The sequence below is a fragment of the Mus pahari genome, chromosome 10 (genome assembly GCF_900095145.1).
Source record: "Mus pahari chromosome 10, PAHARI_EIJ_v1.1, whole genome shotgun sequence".
Classification (NCBI taxonomy): Eukaryota; Metazoa; Chordata; class Mammalia; order Rodentia; family Muridae; genus Mus; species Mus pahari.
In genome coordinates, this window is record NC_034599.1 from 115,452,216 (window position 1) to 115,464,306 (window position 12,091).

The following is a 12,091-nucleotide window of genomic DNA, read 5'->3' on the forward strand; positions in this document are numbered from 1 at the left end:
AAAAAAAAAAAAAAAAAGGAGTACCCTACACTGCTGTTGATTCATCATCTGGGGATTACAAAGACACTCACCCTGTCTGGCCCTCCTATCACTGGAAGCACATGAACTGTTGGCAATGTGTCTATTTTCTCACTCTAAAACCAGGGTTGATAATACCCTCTCAGTAGATGACCTCATTAGGATTTCTACTGTTGCAATGAAAAACCATGGCCAAAAAGAAAGTTGGGAAGGAAAGCATTTATTGGGCTTCTTACATTTTGATATTGCTGTTCATTGTAAAGGAAGTCAGGACAGGAACTCAAACAGGGCAGGAACCTGGAGGCAGGAGCTGACACAGAGGCCAAGGAGAGGTGCAGCTTATGGCATGTTCCCCATGGCTTGCTCAGCCTGCTTTCTTAGAGAACCCAAGACTACCAGCCCAGGGATGACACCACCCATAAAGAGCCGGCCCTCTCCTAACCAATCACTAATTAAGAAAATGCATTACAGATGGATCTTATGGAGGCATTTTCTCAATTGAGGTTCCCTCCTTTCAAATAATAGCTGTGTCAAGTTGACTGAAGACTAGATGACTACAGGGCAGAAGCAGAGGTGTGTGGAATGAAGCAGTAAGGCTTGTTTTCCAGCACCTGCAAGCCTAGCCAAGTGTATCTGTCCCTCCTCAGCAGTCCTGAACTAGGCTGTTGCTGACTGTTAGTTTTTAGGCCGAGTCTCTGGTGTCTGCAACAGCAAGGTGCTCTGAAGGTGAACATTATTTCTTAGGCCCCAGCCCATGGAGACTAATTCAGAAAAGCAGCTGCATTAGGCCAGAGAGTACCAGGGGATGACCTCAAACTCCTAGACCTAGTCAGAGCTGATGGGCTGCCTCAGGATGCTGGGTCTGCTGAAAGAACTCCTGAGCCTGCTTCAGGTCCCTCCCCCCCCCCCCAGACCCTCCTTCAGTTTCAAGATCAAGATTATACCTCTGGCAAGACACTAAAATCGAAGCAATTATCTCTGTCAGAGAATTTCAGTTCCCGAGCCACTGGCAGAAATGTCAGAGGTCCCTGGAAAGTCAGGAGGATTTGGGTGTGAAAGCCAGGCCTCAGACTTGAAGAGAGAAGGTGTCTGCCCCACAGGGCACAGCAGTGGTTGGGTGGCTAAAGTGGAACTCCACGTTCTACTTCCAAAAGTTCTTAGCATAATGTATATGGAATGTTCTAGAAATCCATATAGTGTAGTGTATACCATAAATGCTCTGTGTGTCCACTTCCTCAGCCTGTCTCCACAGCGGACCTGGAAGATGACCTCTTACCAAGGTCCCAGGTAATGTGTGCCTGAGGAGCACAACAAACTTGAAGAACAGTGTGTGGTGGCTAGGTGCAGGTTCCACCAGGAACTCTCTGGTCTCAGAAGGTCTGACAGGTCACAGTGAGCAAGCTCTGGGTATGAGGTGGCTGTGGTGATTAATGGGTTCCAAAATGTGTTCTTAATGTTGGCAGCCTCGGTTATATAATACTGTCCATTGCTTTTACTCTGAGAGCCTTCATTTATGCATCCCCAAACTTGAGGCCATCTTCCTGTTGCTGCTTTCTGAGTGGTCTCTGAGATTTAAAGGTGTCCACCACCACACCAACTGTCTTCTTAAGCTTTGATATTGGAAACAAAACAAAACCAAACCAGAATGTGGCTGATCCTGTGAAACAATGATGCCCAAAGGCATTATTAAGAGTGGCTGAGAGAGTGCACGCTACCCCTCCGGCCTTGCCTGGCAGAGTTGTCTAAGGAATACTTCACTGTGTTGTTGGGGGTCATTTCTGTGGAGACATGGAAGCCTGTGTGAGCTCTCAGCCGTGGTGACTGTAGTAAATGAAACTGGCTCTAAATCTTTACTTACCTCATTTCTTCCGCAGTCGAAGTGGGAGACTCAGTTAATTACAAAGCCTGTCTTGACCTTTCCCTCCATCCCAGGCACTCAGGTCTCTGTGGGTGCTCACCAAGAACCACTGGAGTGCAGCATGTACCCCCAAAGCCTCTGCCAACCTAGTCTACTTCAACTCTGTGAAGGAGTTGCTTTGCTTCCTTTGCTGTTGTGGGCCCACTGCAATAGTAAAGAATTAGTGCCAGCCATGGGCCAAAGGCTGCTTTGAGGAAGAGTTGAAGATGTTTGCAATATAGGGACAAGCCCTTTCAACCTGTGATTTTTTTTTTTTTTTTTTTTTTTTTTTTAAAAACATGATTTTTTTTTTTTTTTTTTTTTTTTTTACAAAAACTGCTAAGCTCCCTCCAGGAAAGCTTGCTTCAAGCTCTTCTTTCTCAGTGTCACTGTTTACGAAATGGAGACAAAACAGAGACCAGTGTCACTGGGTCTGAGGTCTCTTCAGCTGAGAAGACAAGGTTGTAAGGGTTTTGTTTTTGTTTTTGTTTTTTTCCCTTTCTCCCCAGCTCTTCTTGGAAGCTCTATAACTGTCTGTGGAGCCTCTAGCGGGGGAGGGGACAAAGGAATGTCATTGACTAAGCTGTGTATTTGGTGCCTTATCTACAGAGCATTACACCATTTTTCTTTTCTTTCTAGCAATGTGTGAAGAGGCTGGGGGCGGGGTGGGGGTCTGGAAAGGTCAGTGTCAGAGACAAACAATCAGAGGGATCCCCAGCCCCACAGCAGGAATGCTAATGCTCTCTGCCTGTGCTTGAAAGGCCTATGACAGCACTGAATCAAACAGGAGCTGAGAGGTACCTGGAGGCTACTGTGGTAGTGTTAGCTGTACTCTATCTCTTTGTCAATGAACTTGGTCACACAGAGAAAACCCTGCATGGAAGCCCTGGCTGGCAGAGCCCCCCACCCCCACCCCCACCCAACCCTCAGTTTCGTAACCTAGCTTCTGGTCAGGCCAACAGTATCGGGAGCCTTCCGTTGTCCACGAAGCTCACCTGAGTCGCAAAGCCGCTTTGGCTGAGCATGGCAGTGTGGATGTCCTTGCAGAATGAAGACTGAGGCTGTGACTGTTTTGGGGTGATAACAGGTCAAAGAGTCTATTCTGGGCCAGGTGGTGAGGTCTGAACTGGTGACAGCTATAGCCTCAGACCAAGCACGTATGGTTTGATTTTGAGACTCAAAGGTGTTGCTTAATCCTATTTTAGCAATGGGGAAACTGAGGCACAGGCAGAGTACTGGTCAGCATAGGATGTAGCATTTCCAGGTAAGATATCATCTCTGGAGTGTGGAGATGTATCCTAATGTCCTTGCAGCCCCCTGTGGCAAAAAGGCTTTACTTTGAGCAAAGCCTCTGGAATTTTTGTTTAAGCATTCCTTATTTAGTTATGTCAATATTTAATTATGCAGGGAGTTATCAGGAAAGCCATGTTGCTCCCTTAACTGTGGTATCTTACCTTGTGTTTCTCACCTTTCTGTTTGTCCCATGACTACTCAGGCCTGGAGCGCCTGCATGTGCAGTAAGCTGCCTCCTGTTCTCGGAACTCAGCAGTATGTGTGTGTGTTTGCGTGTGCGTGTGTGTGTGTGTGTGTGTGTGTGTGTGCATGTGTGTGTGCGTGTGTGTGTGTGTGTATTCCCGAGTGCATGCCCATGTGTGCACATGTGTATGCGTTCCTGTGTGCATGCCCATCTGTGCATGTGTGTGTTAGAGACCAAAGATCAATATCAGGTGTCATTCCTTGGGAGTCATCTGTCTTATTTTTGAAACAGGGTCTCTAACTGAACCTGGAACTCACTGACTGAGCTAGAGTTGCTGTTGAGAAATCCCCACGAATTGTTTGGTCTTCTACCCCTCAAAATTTTCGATACAGGTGAGTGTCACCCCTAGAGTTCTAACTGAGCTTCAAGGACTTGAACTTAAGTCCTTATGGCCTTGCATGAAACACTTGCCTGACTGAGCCATTTTCCCAGCCCCTTAAACACACTGTTGACATGTACTGGATAGTCCAGGACTCCAGGGGACCTCAGAGGTGCCAGCTGCAGTGTATCCTTGGTGGCAGCTGCAATAAAACTCCATAAAGTCCAATCACAGTCTACAAGGCCAATGGTCCCTGTGCCAAGGTGGCAGTTAAGCTGCCTGGAACAGTTCGGATTTGTGGCTTGGCCTTTGCTTTTGCTGGTCATTTTGCCACATAGTGGCTGGCAGTGTGCCGGGTGCCAGCAGGTCTGAAAGTGATGCAGGTGACCTTGTAGGAGTGAGCCTGTGTTTCCATCATCTTCCCAGCTCAGGGCTGTGAGTGTGAGAGGTAGGGACTCCCTCATTCTTTCCCAGAAGCCATCTCTGAGCACTGGTTGGTCTGTCCTATCCTATTCTACCCTGGAATAGGATTCCCCTCGCTGATCTGTGAATGCTCCTTCCATTAAAGATTTATTGTCCTCCGTGACTACAATGATGGCTGCACTTTTAAAAAGAGAATGTCTTGGGAGAAATACTGGACAGATGGCAAATCTATCATGGCAGAAGTCATGGGACCCAGAACCTCACAGCAGGGCTGTGGGAAGGAAGTGGGTCTGCTGAACACAGATGCAGCCAGTCAGGCTTCTCAGGTCCTGATATGTTGGGCCAGGTTCCCAGACCCAAACTTCTTTTCTTCCCTGAGAAAAACTGCTCCTCCAGCTCCACAGTTGTGTATTTTATCTGACAAGAGAGCATTTGGTACTGTGAAAATGGAATTGCCAAGAACCCCCACAGGAAGAGACAACAGATCGCCTGCTCCGGGCTTGATGCCTTTCAGAAAGTCTAGGACTTCCCTGGAAGTTCTGAGGCAGGGGAGGGGCCCTATAGGTGATGATCTTGCAGTCAGCATGACTGAGAGGAATTGTCTCGGCTGTGAACTGTGTTCGTGGTATGTGTGAACTGTGTTCGTGGTATGTGTGAACTGTGGTGTTCGTGGTATGTGTGAACTGTGTTCGTGGTGTGTGTGAACTGTGGTGTTCGTGGTATGTGTGAACTGTGTTCGTGGTGTGTGTGAACTGTGTTCGTGGTGTGTGTGAACTGTGTTCGTGGTATGTGTGAACTGTGGTTTTCGTGGTATGTGTGAACTGTGTTCATGGTGTGTGTGAACTGTGTTCGTGGTGTGTGTTCATACTCCCCTTGTGGATTTGTCTCCCTGGGCTGGTGAAAGCTTGTGGATTTCTAGAGATATGTGCAGACAGCAACTCTCATTACCCAGGGGCATGTCCCTACAACAGAGTGTGTTTCATAGGAAGTTTCAGGTGGCAGGGAGGTAGCTTTCAGCAGAGCCCTACTAGATCTCCAGGGGGAAGTAGCTTCCTGTGTGTGTGTGTGTGTGTGTGTGTGTGTGTGTGTGTGTGTGTGTGTGTGCACGCACATGTGCATGCAAGTGTGCATGTGCGCATCCATGGTTTGAGGAGGTATCAGGTAGCATGATTGGGGGAGACTAGGAGGTATGAAAAAAAACTCCAATAGCATGCATAAAGCATAAAGCAAATTTGCTGATTGAATTGATCACATGACACAGACATCATCCTCCCAAAGTCCTACTTACCATTCTGCTCCCAAACCTAATTTTCCACTGCTCCATCCACCAGAGCCACACCCAGATCCCTAGACTCATCACGGAAAAGCTATGCCTCCCACCTCCCAAGACAAATTATGAGCCATGGCCATGTGTCTGAAGGCTTGGAGCATGATTGATCTTTCTGGAGGAAATGTTCAGGGTTGCTAATGGGAACCTAATGTCTCTTATCCGGTGCACAAAGTTCAGAGATGTTTGCAGTCACCAGGTAGGCAAGACTTGATCCAGATCCTGATGGAGAAAACTGTCTTCTCAGCATTAGCAGGCTTCAGTGGGCCTCCCCTGGGCCACTGAGGCCAGACAGTCAGAACTGCTAATTTTGCAAATAGCCTGATTCCACCTTGTTTTAATTAGCATGGAATTGCAGACTGATTCTACTCAACAGATTGGCAAGTGAAAACTGGGTTAAGGGGTGTAGGGGTGTGTGTGTGTGTGTGTGTGTGTGTGTGTGTTCCTCCCTATTCTAATCATTGTGATATGCTAGATGCTGGGGCTGTCTAACTCTGTAAGACTCTGTTTTTACAAATACCCTCATCCTATTCCCCCCGAAAAACTCAAATACGGTATTCATCACAATAATAAAGGAAACCAGGGATGTAGCTCAGTTGGTAGAGTCCTTGCCTAGTAGGTTCAGTCCCCAGCACTGCATAAACATAACATTGTGATAGATATTTATAATCCCAGCCCTTAGGGGTTGGAGGCAGAGGGATCAGAAGTTCAGGACCATTCTCAGCTACATAAGTTGGAGACAAGCCTGGGATACATGAAACCCTGCCCTTAAAATATACAATAAAAAGAAAGCAAACAAGAGGTTGGAATTTTTGCAGAAGACATAGCTGCAACTTGGAATAAGTAAATGCTAAGATGTTAACTAGTGACTTGGGAAGTCCACCCATGCCCGCTGAAGACGTCATATCACATTAAAGATGTATGTCTGTATGTCATAGCTTAGTGGCCTAGAGAGCCAGTTTCTCAGGGTTCAAGTCTGGGCTCTGCAGCATCTGCTAGTTACAGCAGGCTAAGACGGTAGCCATGTCTCCACCTCTGTTTCCTTGAGTGGGAAACTGGTAAAACAGTAGCCTCTCATTCTAGTCAAAACTAAGAAAATTAGTTGGGGTGGGGTCAAGCGTGACAGCTCAGCTGTTAAAGGCACTTTCTCCAGAACCCATATGGTGCTCAGAGAAAACCAAGTCCCACAAGGTTGTCCTCTAACCTCCACACAAGCTCCCTGGTCTGCACACCTCCCTCCTCAGCCCACACAAGAAATAAATAAACAAATAATAAATAAATAAACGAATAAATAAATAAACAAATAAATAAAGGTCTAGTTGTTGCTTTAAAGAAAGGTAACAAACGTGTTGTAGAGTCGATCACAAGGGCATAGTATGGGTTCTAAGGAGATCCAAGAGAGGAAAAGAAGGAGACAGGTGGCTGGATCACTGAAGGCAGCATACTGCTCCTGCTTCTAGCAAAGTAAGTCTATCTCCATGCAAGGTGGAGAATGCTGTAATGACATATCTGACACCAGATAGGTTTAAAGTTCTACACCAAGGTTATCAGAAAGACTCGTGAATATTCACACCAGGTACATGCTCAGCTGTGCCTCATTTGGGGCAGTTTCAAATCTGTACAAAGAGACCATAATTTAAAAGCACATCCCACATGCTTGAGTCGATGGACAGGCTGTGTGGGGCTTAGGGTGTTCAGATACAAGCCAAGTATGTCGACAGTGAGGCAACGGTGCGGCCACTTCCTGAGCCTGAGTCGGGAGCCCGGTGCTCTACTGGTGGATTTTCTCCTCGTCCCTTGTAATGGCCTTTCCATGAATGCTGTGGAGAGACTAGAAGGCAGGAGGGTGAGGATTGGAAAACAAAGCCCTGGTCCCTTGCAGGGGACTCCATAGCCACAAAGCCACAAGAGGCATTTCCTGTGTTTTCAGAAGTGGGCCAGGAACCTCAGCTAGACCTTTTAGGTTGAGGTTATTGTTTTGGGTCATTTTATTTTGTTCTTTGTTGTGTTTGTTGTTGTTGTTTGTTGTTTTGTTATTTTGTTTGGTTTTTTTGTTCTTTGTTTTTTGTTTTTGAGACAGGGTCTTGGTGTGTAGCCTAGCCTAGCCTGGAACTCCAGATCCTCCTGCCTCAGGTTGACGATTTTGCCCAGAGTCACTGCAGCTATTGAAGGACCCAGGATCTGGAACAGAATCACAGGCCCTGTGCTTACTTCCTTTACAGTGCCTCCTCGGGCCCATCAGAGTCTTCCAGGATAATGACCACGCCTCAGGAGGAAGTGAGGTAAACAAGTCTCCTCATTGCTATGTTTTGTAATCCTCAGACAAGAGTGGAGTTCCCATCTGAAGATCCTCAAAGGCATGCCTGTGTGAAGCTTACCCATGTATGTACTCAGTGTAGGTGTGATCAGTTTTCAGATCCATGCAAATGTGAGCTGACTTTCCCCTGATGTTTGCTGAGTGCATGCCAACAGCATTCTGCATGCCTAACATGTCTCAGCAACCAAATCCCTGGAGCTGCCATATGCAGAGGTCTGTGGTGTGGCCATTTTATAAATGAGCCACGGGAAGGCCAGAGAAAGAAACAGCATGCTCCAGGTCAGAGCAGAAGGCAGCTTCCCTAGGATCTGTTTTAATGTTTGCTTCTTTATAACACAGGATCTCATGAAACCCAAGCTAGCCTCGGACTCAACTGTATAGCTGAGGATAGCCTTGAATTGATTCTCTAGTATTTCTACCTCATACCCAGTTCATGAGGTAATGCGGACAGAACCCAGGGCTTCCTGATGCTAGGAAGGGACTCTACCAACTAAGCTACATCCCCAGACCCTCCTCTGGGATAGCCCCAAGGTTCAAATCCAGGGCCTTAACAACATCGGGACACAGACTTAAGACACAGACAGCACTCTATGGGTCCTGGGCATGCTCCTACCCTGTCTAGTGATGGCAAAAGCCATCTTTTTAACAGCCTACACTATGATTCTTCCATCAGACCAGAAAGGCCCTAGATAGCCCAGCTTCCCATTTTGAGCCATCCTCGACATGTTTAACCAGTGGCTTCGTGGGACTGCTAGACAAAGTTTGGAAATCACCAAGAGCTTTGACTTTTCTGCCCACAAAAACAGTTGGCCTTGGCAGTTGTCCAACACGTTGACCTTAGATCTATTTAATGAAAACCCTATTAATTCAAAAAGAAAGAAAGAAAACAAGACAAAATAGGACAGGCAGTAGAAAGATCTTTACAAAAATCGTGTGTGCCCTTCCTCCACTGTTGCCTTGACCAGACAGGGCCACAAAGCTGACAGGACAGGACTAGGACAATTGCTTTGTTAACACACAAGCACAGCGTGACATGAACTCCAGAAAAGGCATTTGGCAGGATTAACCTGCTGAGGATAAAGATGTAGCAGACGGGACCTGAATTAATGGACTGGTATGGCCAAAGTGGAGAAATCTATTTGCATGTAATATTAACTGTACTAATAAACTCCAGGCTGGGATCCAACAGCCCAGGAGCCTCTTTGAACCAGGACTTGATTCCTGCACATCCTATCTCCGACATCTGCCAAGACTTGTGCATGTAAGCCGGCTGCCTGCCGGTTACCACTCTGTCCTTGGTGCCTGCAATATCACAGGCCCTTTACTGACTCCAACTCAAGCAGATCCCACTTACAATATTATTTACAACCTATGGAAAAGCAATGAGGAAACGCAGGTTCAACACATGTAGAAAATATCCACCGGGGCCTAGAGAGATGGCTCAGTAATTAAGAGTCCTGGCTATTCCTCCAGAGGACCTGGGTTCAATTTGTAACATCCACTTGGCAACTAAGAGTCATCTAACTCCAGTTCTGGGGAATCTGAAGCCCTCTTCTCACATCTGTAGGCACGGTGCATACATGGTACATACACATGCAAAACACATGAAATAAAAAACATAAAACTTAAGAAGAAAATGCCTACCTGACCCAGGCTGTTGGCCTGACCTGTGTATTCTGATTCCTTGAAAGTCTGTGTAGGAGTAGGGTGAGCAAGCCGACTCCTGGGATGTGACATTTCAGGAGGTACCACAGTCTGGCTCAGTCTCAGAACAAGGCGAGTGCCTAAAGATTCATGCATTGCCCCTCAGACTGCCCTACTGCAGGTTACCATAGGAACAGTGTAATCTATACCCATTCAAAATCAATACACTTACAACAGACAGCTGGATGTTGGGCGGTGTAGTGGAGGAGAAGAATGTAGGTAGGTGGGGACCTCTGAGGGATCCTACAAAATACATCTCAGATCGTTCCAACCCAAGAGCAAGAGAGCCTGGTATTTATCTACCAGCTCTTTACTGTATCTGGCTTGGAGAGTAATTCCCACCATGCAGACTAGGCATATACTCCCCCAAAGAAGCCAGGGAACCTGGAGCAACGGCCTGTGTACAAGACCGCCTAGGCCATATGGAGTGTAAAAAGGTGTGAGTCAGGGTGCGAGTGACACCCACTTAAAGTTCTTGTGTACTTCAACAAAGAACTGGACCAGGAACACTGAATAAAGATTGAAATAAAAGGAAGAGAAAGAGCCCTTGAAACAAGGTTAGCTGCAGAGCTGGAACAGGTCTAAGATTCAAAAGCCCCAGGCCCCAGGCATCTTGGGTCATTTACATAACACCTGCCTTCCCTTGCAGCATTTGGAGCCTGGCTTTTCTCTTGTGGTCTGTTTTGTGGTAGGTAGCCCTGGTGAAAGAGGTATTCCCCGCCAGCTGGCTTGGGGGTAGGGGTGGGGGGCAGGGTTGACATAGGGAGTCTTCCTAAACTGCTCTCCCTCTCTTTCATCGACACAGGGCCTCTCAGTTGAATCCGGAGCTCACCCGAACGGACTATTCCAGCTAGCCAGCTTACTCTGAGGATTCTCTGCATCTGCCTCCAGAACGCTGCGATTGCAGTGGGGCTGCCTGTCAGCTGCCATTTATATGGGTTCTAAGTGGTTAGGCTTGCCCCAAGGGAGAAGCAGAGTTTTGAAGATCAGAGGGCTAGGGAGATGGCCCAATCAGTGAAGTGCTCACTACACACCCATGAAAACCTGAACGCAGTACATACCCATAATCCTAGTACCGGGGAGGTGAAGACAGGACTGCCCCTGAGACACCCTGGCCAGCCAGCCTAGCCTAATGGGCCAGCCTTGACCAGCAATTAACCCTGTCTCAAACAAACAAAGTAGATTGCTTCTGAGGAAGAAACCATAGGTTGACCTCTGACCTCCACATGTGTGTGTGTGTGTGTGTGTGTGTGTGTGTGTGTGTGTGTGTACACAACAACACAAAGGAGCTGGACCCAAAGCAGTTATGGGGTCAGCCAGGGCTTATCTTTGCAAAGATTACGAGTTAAGGCACTCAATTTGAGATAATCATTTTCTAAACTAAGGAGCAGAGTTAGCTACAGATGGTCTGCTATGTCCCCCAGCCTCTCCCTTGTTTCTGAGTGACCCTTGTCTCTTAGTGCAAGGTTGGGATCGTGCCAAAACAGAGGGTTTGGAAATTTTACTTTTTTGGAGTGTGCTCATGCGTCACCCCGAAGCTGCACCATCTTCCTCTGAATCCTGACCAAGGACGTGTGTAGCCTGTGCCATGTCTAACTACTCCCGTTTTCTCACTGAGATTTGCAAGCAGCTGGCCTTACTATCTGCCACTGGCTTATTCTCAGAGCAAGTGGCACTGATCCCCAAGACAGTCACAGAAAGCACATGTGTAGGACCCCCTTGTGAGGACTCCCTCGGGTCCTTAGGTCACAGGAGTCAGAGTGTCCCAGGGAAACATGACAGAGAAACCTTCTTGATGTAAACACACGAGGTACTTTAATGGCAGAGCTCTGGGTGGACTCGTATCTCACGCAGGAGACAGAGGAAGTCGACAACCAGGCCCAAAAGCTTGGGGTCTTTATAGGGTAAGGGTCTGAGGGTGGGGAGAATTGGTGTGGTTACATGCGATTGGTTCATTTGAACATAGCAAATTAGCAGAAGAGTACGTGCAGACCAAAACGTTCACAAATTTTTAAGGGCCTGAGATTTATCAGGGGCAGCAGGACACCTGGTTGATGTATGACTCTTAACCGGGGGCAGTAAACTAGGGGAGATGTCTTCCTGCCAGATGGCGGTGGGGTCAGCAGCCCTGATAGCTCTAGGGGAGGCGCCTTCCTGCCAAATGGCTAAAGTTACCCCTGATAGCTCAGTTCCTGCATTCTTTTCCTTATCTTTATGGCCGGGCTTGTATTTCAGTGTCCAGCCCTGGGTCTTTGAATTTTTGAAACTTACTCTTTTAATTTTACATTTCCAAACTTTGAATCTATATAATTTTTCCTTTCACATGCAGGTCCTTTTTACCCAGTACTTAGTCACATGAACTCGGTCAGCACCAATAGTCTCCACCATCAAATGTGCTCACTTATCAAGTGTTTGCTTGTGCCAGGCTTTCTGAGCTCAGTACATTGGTTGGTGGATATTGAAACTAAAATCCAGAAAGATTCATAAATGCTCCAGGAACCCAGGAAGAAAAGGATAAACCCAGGAAGCTGCCCAGACACGCTTGGCTC

General features: G+C 47.2%; 1 long non-coding RNA gene across 1 annotated transcript in view; it reads left to right on the plus strand.

Annotated features, from left to right (window-relative positions):
• Nucleotides 1–11,395, plus strand: part of LOC110328693 — a 102,290-nt gene extending 90,895 nt beyond the window's left edge. The window contains exons 4-5 of the long non-coding RNA XR_002380873.2: nt 3,684–3,784; nt 7,744–11,395. This is a non-coding gene — a long non-coding RNA (uncharacterized LOC110328693). The remainder of the gene's footprint in view (nt 1–3,683; nt 3,785–7,743) is intronic.
• Nucleotides 11,396–12,091: the final 696 nt, after the last annotated feature.